This window comes from Aotus nancymaae, unplaced genomic scaffold (genome assembly GCF_030222135.1).
Source record: "Aotus nancymaae isolate 86718 unplaced genomic scaffold, 86718_ANA_hifiasm-v0.15.2.pri h1tg000006l, whole genome shotgun sequence".
Lineage (NCBI taxonomy): Eukaryota > Metazoa > Chordata > Mammalia > Primates > Aotidae > Aotus > Aotus nancymaae.
The window spans coordinates 81,405,781-81,421,207 of record NW_026988417.1 but is presented as its reverse complement, the minus strand read 5'-3'; the positions used below and the strand labels follow the sequence as shown (position 1 = coordinate 81,421,207).

General features: G+C 41.4%; 1 protein-coding gene and 1 long non-coding RNA gene across 3 annotated transcripts in view; one reads left to right on the top strand and one right to left on the bottom strand.

Annotated features, from left to right (window-relative positions):
* Positions 1-8,543, bottom strand: part of HERC3 (HECT and RLD domain containing E3 ubiquitin protein ligase 3) — a 124,548-nt gene extending 116,005 nt beyond the window's left edge. Inside the window, exons 1-2 of one of the 2 annotated variants that reach the window (XM_012437758.3) lie at positions 8,439-8,543; positions 5,337-5,397 (exon numbers count right to left, since the gene is read on the bottom strand). The gene's annotated coding sequence lies outside the window, so the exon portion shown is untranslated. Of the gene's footprint in view, positions 1-5,336; positions 5,398-7,542; positions 7,673-8,438 lie in introns of those variants that run through there. The other variant, XM_021673246.2, reaches the window with a different exon arrangement.
* Positions 8,544-8,741: 198 nt separating this feature from the next.
* Positions 8,742-12,041, top strand: LOC135271653 (uncharacterized). Its single transcript, XR_010339773.1, has 2 exons — positions 8,742-8,901; positions 9,360-12,041. It is a non-coding gene; the product is annotated as an uncharacterized LOC135271653 (long non-coding RNA).
* Positions 12,042-15,427: the final 3,386 nt, after the last annotated feature.

Below are 15,427 nucleotides of genomic sequence, written 5' to 3'. Positions count from 1 at the left end.
TAATTTGCATATAAGTTAATTTTAAAACTGCCTTATTGTAATCCTGATGTATGCTTTGAACTCTTCAGGCTTTCAGGAAAGGCATGAAAAGGCCCAAAATAGAATATAAAACTGAATCTCAATTTGCTGTCTTGACCAGAAAGTTCTGCTTCTTCTCAAGATTTTTATTCCTTCTCTAAACTAAAGAAGTATTAAGATTAAATGTTATCCTTTAACTTAACCACAAAGATTGTGGGGAGGGAAGCAGAGATAAAATGAAAAACTGGCAGGGTAGTGGTGGTGGTTGGTGGTGTAAGGATATACATTTAAATAGACAAGCAAGATCACATAATCTAGAAATAATTTATTTTTCCCAACTTGCTCAATTGCTATTATCCATATTAATGGCTTTTTTCATTTTTAATATTTCATAAATTTGTCTTATCTCTCCTACCTGTCTAGCATTCTTAGGTACAAGAAGGTTGTGATATGCCTTAACAGAGAAAAAAAAATGTGTATTAGGTAAGTTTCTTTCATGCATGAGTTATAGTATTGGCTGTGAGTTCAATGTTAATGAATCAACAAGTAGGTACATCCAAAAATGGAAAAGGAAATCTGCTGATCTGTAATATAAGGCCTCCCTGGAGACACCTAAAGTAATGTCCATAATGCATAATGAAGCTATAGATACGATGGAAAAGCAATTAAATCTGTGGATTCATGAGATGACAACCAATAAAAAGCAAAAATCACCGTGGAAAACACCAATGCGAGACTGAAAGCCAAAAACACTGTCACATTACACAGGGTCAAGAAAATGTTAAACCTTTCTCAACTAACGTTTTATTACCAAGAAATATTGTGTGTAATTATTAGTAAGAAATATATATTAAATAAGCTGTCAAGACAGAAGCATACATAAAACAAGGTCAGCTGCCTGATAAAAATCTCTTGACCAAAGCCTGGAGGAACCTAACTCTGTTATTTCCTCAGAAACAATGGCTCTGTATTCACAAATATGGTATTCACTATGACTTTATAGAACCTAACAACATACAGAGTATAACAAGTCCCTTCTTTGTTTATGCTTGTTTGAATCGGGTTTCTTTCACTTGCAATAAAATAAACTCCTGACCGATAATATTAATAATTACATTATTAATAATAACAGGAGGTAAGACCTAATTTGAGCTTACTCCGGCTCTGGTACTTTTCTATGTGCTTCACAGATATTAGCTCATTTCATCTTCTATGAGACAGGTACTGTCATTATCGTCTCAAATTTACAGATGAACAAAGTGAAACAAACCAAAAAAAAAAAGATGAAGTAAAGGAAAAAACAGAGACACTATGCTATGTGGTATAGTAAGGAGCTTAGAAAGCAGATAACGAAAGGGCCAGACTTCCCAGTGTGTCTGCAGCACTCTCCAGAGAAAACAGGGACCCTGATCAACCTGGCTATCTGATCTGCTAAGGAATTATTTCCTAAAAGTGGATGGGTGGATCAGATTCCATAACACTTGTCATTAAATTCACCCAACCAATTGCTTTGCTTTGCAGGCAACCTTAAATAACTTGGCTTCTAGGGCAAATTCTACTACCGGGATAGAATACTGTGACCAGCTAACCAAAGCATCTCAGTCTTATTAGAATTTCTACTTCTCATTATTAATTTGGTATCCTGGGTCTATTAGCTTTTTGTAGTTTATCTGGCATGAGTCAGTCCTTGAGAGTCATCTGAGTTCTGGGTGCTTTGGCCAAGCACAATCCTGTGTAAACAGCCTGAAGTATGGCCTCATCCCTGACTGACTAGTAAAAACAATTTATGCAAAAAGATAATAAAAAGGACTATTGTTCAAGAAAACTACAAAAATTCTTCCCAACTGAGTTACAGTAATGGAATCTTCAAGTAGTCAAATAAAAACTGCCTACCAAGAGAATTAAACAGCAACCACAAATAAGATGTATGCTTGTGAATAAACTATCAATCCTAATTATAAATATGGTCTAGGTCATTACAATGCTCTGCCAGAACTAAAGCAGAAGGCAACTAAAATCATCTAATTTTCAGGAGAGAAATTCAATGCATTGGAGAGAAACCAGCCATTAACACAGCTTTCACTTCAAAGTACACTCCAGTTGGACCCCTAAGTCTTGTAGCTGCTGATGTCCATGACTTTAAAGGTCTAGTTTCAGCAAGGGTCTGCATCACTGGGCATTTTGATCTCTAAGGTCCTTATACCCATTTTTCCTCATTCACTCTCCTCCTTGCTCCTTGAAGAGCAGAATCTTTTTATTTTCCTTCAACACACACTATTATGAAATGTGCTATAAAATATAGGACTACACTTTCCTCAGCACCTACACAAGCCCCCTTGGCTGCATCTCCTGCCTCTTATTTCCCCATGATGAAACAACAGGAAGGACCACTTCTGAAGGACAACTTTCTCTCAATGTCAACCTGGCACTTTCCTGAGTCCCTCTCATCTATTCTTGGTAAGAGATTCAAGATAATCTTAGCAGGGCTTACGGGTCAAAAGGACTAAAATCCAAGCACTATGTTAGCTGTGAAACCTGGGGAAAGATGTTTACCTACGTTAACCTCATTTCTCACCTCCAAAATTGGGAGAAGGGTCCTAGAGTATTGTGAGGATTAATGAGGAAATGCATATAAAGGGGCTTAGCATGGTGCCTGGCACATACTATTAAGTGACCAATAAATGTCAGCTGCGTTAGTCAATGTTACTCCTACTCCTAGTGCTCTTCTTTGAGACCTCAGCAGACAGGACAATTCCCAAAAGAGGCTGGGATTGTGACTCCTGTCTTCCTCACTGCAATTAGCTCTAGCTGCATTCTGCCAAATCTGTACTACAGCAAAGCAGCATCACTACCATCTGCCATAACTTTCATGAAGGGGATCTGAGGTTGCTAGGAGGATGTTTTTTCATGTGCATTTGCTTTTAAATACTGGAGAGGGCATGGGTGGAGGGCAGTGGAATGATAAATTTCTTTTACTAGCTCTAGTGAACTGAATGCTAAAGACAACCTCCAGTTCCTAAATTTTGTCTTAGATGATGCGACTATGCACACAGCAGCCTAACTCATTCTTATTCCTTTGTTTGAAAGTCTCTGAGACCTAAATAACACTCAGGCACGACTTCTAATCTCATTTAAAATAGAGATAAGCTTCCTTTCAAATAAGCTTAGAAGCAATTACCTGAATATTGTATATATGTAGAGGGTCTCTTTCAACAGTAGGAAAAGACAATGTCCAAAACCTTCAGTGCTTTTCAGGTACTCCCCAAATTCAGGCTTTAAATAAATTTGGGGCCAAAACAAAAATGCAGAATCTCTGGTAACAAAAAAGATTCATTTTAATGACTTGCCTTATTATCAAAAATGTTCCTACCAAAGGGAGAAATGGCACAGAAGGCATAGAGAAGTTTTCAACAATGTGAATCCACTCCTTGCTGTGTTCTCTTTCCTCCACTTTAGCTGGACTTTGGTCCTCTGACCCCTTCAGCCAACACAGGAAACATTCCTCTCTCTCTCCCGATCATCCCCTCACGGGTGGTGCCTTCTTCAATACCTGGTGCTAGGCTTTGTGAGCTGGAAGAATGACATCTCTGCTGTCTGCTTAGGCTGTGGGCTGCCTTCAAAAGATACCAACCAGACTGGCAAGAATTGAAAAGTCTAACAGTACTAAGTCAAGGATATACAACAGCCAGGACCCTCATAGACAGCTGGTGGGAATATAAACTGGCATAACCACTTGGCAAAACAAGTTGGCATTCTCTAGTGAAGATGAAGATGTGGATACCTCCCCACACAGTAATTTCACTCCTGGGCATAAGACCAGCACTGTCCAACTTACTAAGCATCTATGGTGCTCCCGTACTATACTAAGAAATGGAGATACAAAGATGAGTAAAATCTGGAAACTTAGAGCTTTCTGCAATAATGGAAATGCTATATATTTGCACTGTCCACTATGGTAGCCAGTAGGCATATGTGGCTATTGAGTACTTGAAATGTGGCTAGCGCAAGTGAAGAACTGAAATTTTAATATTTTAATAAATTTTAATGTAAGTAGCCATACATGGCTAGTGGCTATCTTACTGTCCACTGCAGTGAGAAACTCATGAACATATGCACCAAGATATATGTATAAGAATGTTCATTCCAGCATTATTTGAAATAGAAAAAAAAAAACACAAATATCCATCAATAAGAAAACAGACATGGTATGGCACATGCATAAAACAGAACACTGTACAGCAGTGAAAAATAAACTCCATCTATAAGCATCATTGTAACTAAATCTTAAAAAGTGTTGAGTCACAGAAGAATTCAGAGTATGATGCATTTTTACAAAGTTCAAACACAAGTATAACAAATATGTTATTTGGAGAGTAACAGTCATCAGTGGTAACAAAGGCTATGAAGAAAAGCAAATCACAAACACAAAATACAGGGTAATGATTGTGGAGGCAGTAGGAATAGAGGGAACCATCTGGAAGGAGCGCAAAGGGAGACATTTGACCAGCATGGCTGATGTTCTGCTTCTGTCCTTTTATTGTTGTTCCTTAACATATATGACATGCATTATTTTATGCTCACAAACCCTTTACAATACAAAAAAATGCAAAGTACTGTAGAGGCAGTACGGCTTTTCCCATACCTCCTCCACCAACACAAAGACCATGTGCTGACCGGGAGTTCCTCCATGAAGGAAGCAGGTTTGACTCATCTTTGTGCCTCCCATTCTCAGCAGAGTACAGGAGCACAGTAGAGGTTTGAAAAATGCCTAGTGAACTGATCCCCATTCTGAGAAAACCAGAATTTTTACCATCTCAACTTGTTACCACTTCTATTTTCCAGATCATGTTAAAGATTCCCCACCCTGACTAATAATAAAACCAGTTCACTTAACAGAGAAATACATGTCCCTGCCACCAACAAGTACTATTTCTAAATGGAGTAAATGTCTAAAACCACAGAATTATATTATCAAACTTACCATCTTATTAGAAGTCCATTTGATCTAACCTCTAAGCAAGAGACTTACATTCCTAAATTCATTTTAATGGCAGCTAAGGCCTTCAGAGGCCAAGTAACTTTGGTCCTCTAAGAATTAAGTGGTTGAAACAGAGACCAGAAACCAGGTCTCCTACTTCTTGGGCTCACCTCGTTTTCTTCACTATCTTAGAGCAGCAGAAGACACTGACATTTGTTTAGGTCTCTCTCTAGGTAGCTACCCCAGCCTGAATTGATGAGAGATTAAATAGGATAATGTATGTAAAGGACTCCATTTACAAGATGAGAAAACTGAGGTCCAGAAAAATTAAGTAACTTACCACAGGTCACACACTTGGCATTGGACTAGGAGCCAGAAGTATTCCACCACACCTTGCAGATCTGTAAATTAAAGAAATAATAAATAACATTAGTACGGAACTCTAGAAAGTGTCTTCAAGTTATTGTAAACAAAAAGACAGGAGTTAACTTCTGAAAATAAGAATATCTTTAAATTATCCAATCTTGAATATTCACACGCATTTCATCTCGAGACAGAAGTTTGGTTAAATACCAGTAAGATAACCTCTAATCAGTTATAAAGATGTCAGTCATCTCTAAAAGTAAACTAGAGATATAGATATCACCTTATAAAAATTCCTGACATTCGAGAGGGAGTAGTAAAAACAGAATTACTTTAAAATCTCCCTTTTTGTTAGAAAGAGAAATTTTTGGAAAATAATTTAATTTTGTCTAATTTATTTATTTTTCCATGTATCACACATATTATAGCTTGTTTTGCCACAACTGTTATGAAGACCGTCTCCTTTCATTCCTTTTTTCTTTTTTTTTTAAAAAAAAAAACAAAACAGAATCTGGCTCTTTCACCCAGGCTGGAGTGCAGTGGCCAATTTGAGCTCACTGCAACCTCCGCCTCCCAGTTTCAAGCAATACTCCTGCCTCAGCCTCCCAAGTAGCTGGGATTACAGGCATCTGCCACCACTCCTGGCTAATTTTTTGTATTTTTAGTGTTTTTAGTAGAGACAGGGTTTCACCATGTTGGTCAGACTGGTCTCAAACCCCTGACCTCAAGTGATCCACCCATCTCGGCCTCCCAAAGTGCTGGGATTACAAGTGTGAGCCACTGCACCAGCCCTTCCCTTTTCATTACCACATCCTCCATCATGCAAAATGAGAAGAGATTATCAGAGTGGCACCTAATGTATCTCAAAAGAAAAAGTCCTGTATGGTGTTAAGACATTTTTGTCAAGCGCTTTGGGAGCCCAGGTTGGTGGATAGCCTGAGCCCAGGAGTTGGAGATCAGCCTGGGCAACATGTCAAAACCCCATTTCGTCTTTTGGCAAAACCAAAAACTACAAAGAATTAGCTGGGCGTGGTGGTGCACGCCTGTGGTCTCAGCTACTTCGGAGGCTTAGGCAGGGGGTTTGCTTGAGCTTGGGAGGCAGAGGTTGCAATGAGCCAAGATCACACCACTGCACTCCAGACTAGGCAACAGAGCGAGACCCCCATCTAAAAAAAAAAAAAAAAAAAAAAAAAAGGATATTATTGTCAGAACTTTATTTCTACCTCTTTATGCAGAACATCCTATTCAATCTGGAGAATATTACTTTAATTTATAAAACTGAAGCATAACTATCTTGTGTCTCCAGTAGGGGTACTACTACACTCATTAAGTATAAAAAAAATTTTAATTGATCATACAAATCTTAAGAAATTAAAATTTGGTCTTCAGAATGAAATGCTATAACCAATGGCTTCAACCACATAATATGGAACATTCTGAAATCCCTGTTTCTTTTTTCAAAAAAGTAAATTCCAGCTACTTACTGAACAAGTAGAACTGGATGCAGTGCTAATTTTGTTTTCATGTCAAAGGAGTTCTGCCAGAGGTTTCTAACCTGTCCTCCTTGTTTCCTGCGTTATACTTTTTACAGAAGGTTCCTAGCCTTGAAGGGGGTGCGACCACGATGTAGAATATGTAATTCAACTATTTTACTGTAGAATATGCAATCCACATACTTTGCTTTTCTGATTTATAATGCTACTCCCTTCTCCCCCAGGGTAAAGGGAAGTACAAAAGGAGAGTTTCACAGTAATCTGCCGACTAAAACATGATACCCTCTCTTATCGCTGCATTTAAAACTCATTTTATTTTTTTTCTTTCTCCCAAGTCCAGAGTTGAAAAATCAGCTCACCTAATCTTATCAAATCATCAAATAAAAGGTTCTAGAAATAGCTTCCTATTTGTGGAAAGCGCCAGAAGACATATAAAAATGGAAGAGAGCTCTGAATCGTCTTTCCCAAAGCATTCTGTGCGCGATGAATGCAAGCAAAATCCTGGAAGGCTTTTCTCTGAATTTAAGGTACTTCCTAATGGGGCTGATTTGAAAGCTAATGTAAATGCAATCAGAAAGCAGCCAGAAACAGTGACAGATCAACAGCAAAGTTCAAATACTTATTCCCCGGAGCTCACGCTGCAAACACAAATTCCGTGCACAGTCGCATTCACAGCCTCTACAAGCTCACCTGTTTCAGGTTACACATGTTCCTCGCGGTCTGGTTGCCCTGGTTTGCCCACTCCACAGATTCACAAATGACTCGAAGTCTCACCTGCCCCCGGACGTCCCAACTCCCGACACCCCCGCACCCGTCCGCACCAACATCTCGGCACACACGCGCGCGCGCGCGCACACACACACACACACACACGTGTCCACATACACACGCGCGCACGCACACACACACGTGTCCGCACACACCCTCGCCCCCGGCCCCGCCTAGGAGGCGGACCCAGGAGAGGCGAGCCTGCCCGGCCTCCGCGAGGTGGGTGGTGCCGAACCCAGCCACCTCGCCGCCCAGCCGGCGCTGTCAATTCGGACGCCGTGCCCCCGTCCTCGGCGCAAACTCCTCGCGGCTGCCGGGGTTCTCCAAAATGCCGGGGCCTCGCAGGCTCCCATTTGGCGTGAAAGCGTCCGCGACCCTCACTGCACGGAGGTCCCTGGAACCCCAGAATTTAAATAGGGGCAGGGGGCGAGCAAGGGGAGGATCCTCCTTTTGACTTTCCGCGTCGCAATTCCTCCGGGGCGGCACGGCGGCCGAGCGCGGGTGGGAGGCGCTCCCATTTTGAAGGCTTGTCTAGCTTTTCCCGGTACGGCGCTCTCTGGCCAGAAGGCGAGCCCCCGAGGACGCCAGGGAGGCGCACGCGAGGTCCTACGGGCGCCGCGCCCCGACCTCCCCGCGCCCCAGCCCCAGGTCGTCGCTGGAGGTGCCTGCAGCCGACGCCGCCGGAGCCGCGGGAGGAGCCGCAGCCGCCCCTCCGGGAGCCGCGCGCTGACGGCAGTGCCAGGGCGGAACGCGGCCCCGCGCGGCTGCAAGCTCCGCGGGACCCTCCTCCCTAGAACCCCGGCCCCCGCCCAGCGCACCTTGGCAGCCGCGGAACCGCAGCTTGAGACTCCGCCTGTGACAGCCCCTCTCGCCGGGCTCGGGGTTTCTCCGTTTTCGGCGTCACAATAATAAGGAAGTTTCCCCGCAAGCCTGCGGGCGGCGGAATGCGCTGGGTAAATGACTTCGCACCGGGCCAATGGGCGCCGTTCTGGGGAGGACCCGCGCCAATGGCGGCCGCCGCGGGCCGGAGGCGGGGCGGGGAGGTCCGCGGGCGGGAGGAGGGGAGAGGCCCAGGCCCCAGAGCCAGGCGCCGGCAGCCGGAGGTGACAGACTCGCGGGCCCGGCGCGGGGACAGCGGCACGGTGTGTCATCCGAGATCCGACTGCAAGACACAGAGCGTTGGCGCTGAAATAAGATTACTTTTCACTGGTGGGGAAGAGAGCAGGACCGATCAGAGGTTGCCTTTTCAGATTCTGGGCTCTGGATATTATTTATACAGAGGTGACCGAAAGCCTTGGGCACCTGGGGGAAAGCTAGAGGGTGACAATTGAGGGAGAGTACGCTAGTCTGCTTTACTCGCCTTAGTTGGACTGTGGGAAGCGCGGCGGCGCTGCGCAATGGGAGAGGCAGGGAAGGAGGTCCGCGGCGGTCGCCGGCGCCTCTCTGGAGAGGTGGGGATCGAAGACCGGCACCGGGCTGCGGAAGAAAGGCCGGACTGGGGGAGGCTGGAGGGTGGACGCGGGGGGAACCTAGCAGGAGGTGTCTCGAGCACCGGATCTTAAATCTTGTAATCTGAAAGACACCCTGTGGCCTAAACCCAGTAACGGATTTTTTTAAAAGTTTGTCCTCTTCCACTTTTCCCTAGCACCGAATCCCAGAGCTTCCTCCTCCTTCGCAAGGTCACTAGTGCTTTCATACTTCCCCTAGACCTGATCTGATCCACTGCTAATCTTTTGCAGAAAACCTCAGAAAGGTGACTTCATGTGTCTGCCCCCCTTAAATGTGAAATGCAGAACACTGGCACAGTACTGCTTGAATCCAAAGGAATAACTCTCCTAGTGGAAGAATTTCTATAACCTGGCATTTGAACCAGGAAGGCCCTTTGAGGATGGATTCTTTTCAAGGATATTCAAATCACCTCAGGTCTACTATCGCTTGTCCTGAGAACCTAACAGACTAACCAAGTAGAAAAGAAAGTTTCAAGGAGTAGTGAATCCTGAGGATGAGACATCGTTGGCTGACTGTGTTGAGCCCTCCGTGAAATAATGCAAATTGTCCAATACCGGGAGGCAAGAAAGCTAAAAAAAAAGCAGAATCTCAGTTATCAGGTCATCTAAGAAAAAATACAGACCTTTGAAATTTGGATCACACTGGACACCTTTAGAAACACTGGGGATGACTGGGTGCAATGGCTCACGCCTGTAATCCAGCACTTTGGGAGGCCTAAACCGATGGATCACTTGAGGTCAGGAGTTCAAGATCAGCCTGGCCAACATGGTGAAACCTTGCCTCTACAAAAAGATACCAAAATTAGCCCCGCATGGTGGTATGCACCTGTAGTCCCAGCTACTTGGGAGACTGAGGCAGGAGAATCACTGGAACCCGAAAGGTGGAGGTTGCAGTGAGTTGAAATGGAGCCACTGTACTCCAGCCTGCGCGACAGAATGAAACACTATCTCAAAAAAGAAAAAGAACAAAGAAACACTGGGGGCAAGAGTAACAGTTCACTCATGTTCCAGATACGTGACAGTTTCACAAAAGTTTATTCTGTGACAAAGATGCAATCCCAGTTTAGAGATGCTGTTAGCAAAGGAACTGGTGAAATGGCCAAAGAGGAGTCTGGTAGGAAGAAGGGTACTTGCAAAGGAGAAAGTGAGAGGTCCTATTGTTATGTGTCACATGTGAGGTTTGTAATCAATCAGTGTTTGGGTTGATATGTCTGACCCATGGCTTAAGTGTTTTTTGTATGAAATTTCATCTTGAAAAGGATAGTTATCAAAGACTCAAGCCTAGATGTGGGGTAGGAGTGATGTCTAAATAACACAAGCTAGGATACTGTAAGTTTCTTTTACCACATAAATAGCCAAACCCTTGGAACTTACATAGAACTTACATGGAACAGTAAAGATACTAGAGTACTTCAATTTATTTTTTTTCCATTAAGCTAACATATAATGACAATTTCCTTAGCAAGCTTGTCCTGCTCCCATTATCAAAATGTCTTTAAATGGCTCCAGTATCAACAATAGTCTTAACAGCAGATATATAGACTGTTTTTAAGAGACCATGGTTTACTTTTTCTTTCCATTTCTATAGCCCTGTCTTCCATCCATTTCTACATTTTTATATATTCTCTAACAAACACACCATATACTGAGCACCTACAATAATGTCACCCCCTGTGAATATATCAGTAAGCAAAACAGCGCAGTCTTTGTTGCCATGAAAAGGGAGACAAATGGACTAGTGTGATATCATAAAAAAAAAAAGAAAGGGGAGACAAACATAATTGTACCAAGGAATATATACCTGCTAACCTCGATAAATTTTGTGAAAGGAAAACATTCATGTTAAAAATAAAAGGCTTAATAAATTCTAGGCTCATGCCTGTAATCCCAGGGCTTTGGGTTACAGGCTGAGGCAAGAGGATGGCTTGAGGCCAGGAGTTTGAGACCAGCCTGCGCAACATTGTGAGACTCTGTCTCTCGAAAAAATAAAAATAGACATGGTGGTGCACACCTGCAGTCTTAGCTACTTGGGAGGCTGAGATGAGAGAATAGCTTGAACATAAGAATTTGAGGTTGCAGTGACCTTTGATGGCACCACTGCACTCCAGACTGGGCAACAGGGGAGACTCCAAACACACACACACACACACAAATATATATGTAAACATATAACCATAACTTTTTTTTAAGAGACAGGGTCTTGCTATGTTGCCCAGGCTGGCCTCAAACTCCTAGACTCCAACAGTTCTGCTGCTTTGCCTCCCAAGGAGCAGGGATTAAATTAACCATAACTTTTGATGGGGGACAGGACCATGTGGTTCAGCTCTATCACTGGTTAGATAAGGTATGCCCAGTGGCAAGGGGATGGTGCCCAGGGCTGCTGCACTTCTACCTGAACACATGCTGATTTCCTCCGTTAGTTACAGTTCACTTCTTAAAATGCTTATGTCTATTTTGAAATGAAACAAATTTTCAATAGAACAGTAATACTATTTAATGATAACTGTTTTCCTTTCTTCTCTGTGTTTAATTTACTTGCCTTGCAGACAGATATTTACTTGGTAAACTTGGAAAGAGACAGATAGATTTCTGATATCTTGGATGAATGGGAAAAAACAGGCCGGCCAGGGCAATTCTGTCTCTCAGATACACTATTGAAGAATAAGTATTTTTAGCTATAGGAGGGAAAACCACTGGCTGATTACCTGACAAGTAAAAAATATGTGTACCCTATATGGTTATATAATGACAAAGGTGTTTCTTGGTCCCCAACCTCCAAAAGAAGTTCTTATTTTCTCAGTCTAGTCAGTACTTAAGGGAAAAATCAGTCTATATATACCCTTTCTAAACTTATTTAAAACGGTCCTGTAACACACACCATTGATTTATTAATGTGAAATAACTTAGAAGAAAGACATCGTAGTAAATCAGTATTACCATCAAATAATGTTTGAATAGTACTGAATATGTTCTACCTGTAGTACTGCTAGACAAAAAGCATCATTCCTGACTACAAAGAGCTTACAGCCATTGTGATTATTTCGCTATCTTTCTTGAAACTATTCATAGTTCGTTTGCATTTTTTTCTTATCAAGCCATTTGGATGAAGCATAAGAAGCTTACCTTAAGTATGAGAAACTCATTGTTTTCATACAAATTAAAATTTCTTAATGAAAACAGGATTGGATGGCTGAGAATTTTCTAAGAAAACCTTTAAGTTGAGCATTGGCTGGTCTCTGAAGATTTCATGCAATAATGCCTTTAGGAAATGAAATATTTCATGAAGCTTCCTCTTTTCAAAAGGTCCCGTAATTTTGTGCTCTTTGAAATGGCATCCAACATATTACTGTGACTGGACTGGCAAAATAAGTGTTTGGGCAAATGCAGCAGAGGTCACGTTTGTCACCCTGTAGCTGCGTAGAATGCATGCATGTAACTGCCAAAAAACAGGCAGGTGTTTCACCCTTCTAGAGGCAAAGAAACATAGTCTTCCAAAATTTACTTGTGTAAAACCAAAATAAAATCATAAATGTGAAAAAAAAATCTCCTTCCTTTGAAGTTTTACTAAATCTGGGTCAAAGGAAATTTAAATTGTGTTATTTCCTAGAAAAGCTAAAGTGAACCTGTGGAATTTCAAGAAGGCATACCTATAACAATATTAGACAGCTTTATAGGTTGGCCATAAAAATCTGGAAGCATAGTAAATATACATAATAAATGGTTTGTGGTTATTACATGATGTTTAGTGACATTACATGATATGTTCAGGGACATTACATGATATGTTAAATGTGCTCCTTGTAACAATGCTCATGTTACAAAGCACGGTGCATTGATACAACATTTTTCTCAATCCAAGCAAAAGCAAAAGCAAAAGCAGCTGCAATGTGTTGCCTCAGTTGATTTCTCTGTCGGATTTTTCCTGAATAAACTATACTTTTAGCACCCCAGAAGTTAGTAATCAGGGAGTTCAATGTGTAAAATCAATATATACTGCTATATAATTTACTTAAGTCTGTAAAAAATAAAATAACATCGTCTGTGTTTCCAGACTTTATGGCCACCTTTTTATAAAGGTCAACTGGTATTTAACTTTCTATTGACCTTCAGCATTTTGTTTTCATCCTACATGTAGGTAAAAGTCCAGTGAAATCTGCCATTATATTTACTTTTAAGTTGTCGATTAACAGATTGTTCTTGTCACAGATACTATAGATACTGTAATTGATTCTCTTTCCCTCTTTCTGTTGGCTCTCAAAAGCCTAGAGCAAAACGTGTGGCCCATCTGTACAGAATCTTAATTGCTCATATTTTTAGAAGTAACCTAACCTCGAGGTTCACTTTAACTTTCTTATGTCATTTTCCCATTGTACTCATTTCCTTACCTACTTAAAAAAATTAAAAGCAACTTGTTTTTCTCTTCACAAGTGTAATATGTATTTACTATATAAAATGTGTTAAATGCATATAAGAGAAAAGAAGGAAGTTAAATGATCTGTCCTTTCACTGACCACATTTAGTTCTTGATAGTTTGGCATTTCCCAATGCATATGGGTACATTTTTAAAAATGGCTTATTCTATACATAATATTTGTCATTATTCTTTCTGAATTTAGCAGCATATATTGAACATCTCTGATAGAATCATATGCTTCTGCAACATTTTAAACAATTGCATGGTATACACAAAACAGATATGCTGTCATTTAACCAACTTCCCCCTGTTGAATGTTTAAATTGTTTTCAATCCTTTATCATTCTAAACAATTGTGCAACATAGCTAAACACAGTGAATATATCTAAATATTTGGCCTCACCCTTGATTATTTCTGTAAGATAAATTCCTAAAAGTGGAATTTCTAGGTCAGGTAGAATGCAGACTCTTAAGATTTTGTAGTTTGCCAATTTTCCCTAACAAAAGTTGGCACCAGCCAAACACACACACAATATCTGAGTGGCTTCTGTCTATCCCCCTTACTAGTAATTTTTAAAAAATCTTTCTTATTAATTTTGTAAGTCATCTTAAGTCTTTACTGATATATGTGAAATATAAACAAAAATGTTAAAATCTTCGAGTTAAGTAAAAAGCAATGGGCACACATCTGAACATTAGCTTAGGTAACATATTTTTAAATATTCATATCAAAAATTACCTAAATGCCTAAAAATTTATGATTAGGGTTGTTGTTCCTTTGCCAAAATTTTGTTTAGTATCATGAAATTCCCCCACTCCTCCCACATACCTGCCAAAAATAAAGGTTTCAGAAAGGAAGTTCTATACAAACTCAAACTGCGGTTCATCATTTTCATCTTCAGTACACATGCGCAAGCCAATAAAAATGAGTCAATATTTCACCAAGTTCCATAGCAAAAAAAAAAAAAAAAAGCAAAGTGTCAAAATTCATCTCATCAGCAATAGGATAATAGCCAGAGAAGACATTTTATTGTCCATTTCTCAAAAAGAAAACTTAATGTCATGATTTATACTATCCATCATGGTCCACTCACCTTCACCATCAGCCACTTCATCAATGTGCCCCATGCTTTATATAGGAAAACAACCTACTAACCAACTACAAGATGGACATGTACTTTGAGTTCTTTTGTAACCTGCTATGGTCGAATGTTTCTGTCCCTACTAAATTCATATGTTGGAATCCTAACCCTCAGGTTGATGGTATTTGGAGATATGGGACTTTTGTAGGTTACTACATCATAAGGGTGGAGCCCTTGTGACTAGAATTAGTGGCCACATGGGCCGGGTACGGTGGCTCACACCTGTAATCCCAGCACTTTGGGAGGCCGAGGCAGGTGGATCACAAGGTCAAGCGATCGAGACCATCCTGGTCAACACAGTGAAACCCCATCTCTACTAAAAATACAAAAAATTAGCTGGGCATGGTGGCGCGTGCCTGTAATCCCAGCTACTCAGGAGGCTGAGGCAGGAGAATTGCCTGAACCCAGGAGGCGGAGTTTGCAGTGAGCCGAGATTGCACCATTGCACTCCAGCCTGGGTAACGAGCGAAACTCCGTCTCAAAAAAAAAAAAAAAGTACAAAAATACAAAAATTAGCTGGGTGTGGTGGTGGGTGCTTATAATCCTAGCTACTCTGGAAGCTGAGGGAAGTTGCAGTGAGCCGAGATCATGCCATGGCACTCCAGCCTGGGTGATAGGGCAAGACTCTATCTCAAAAAAGAGAAGTAGTGCCCACAGAAAAGAGACCCTATAGAGGTAACTAGCCCCTTCCACCTTCCACCATGTGAGGACACAGTGAGTAGGCCCCATCTGTGAACCAGGAA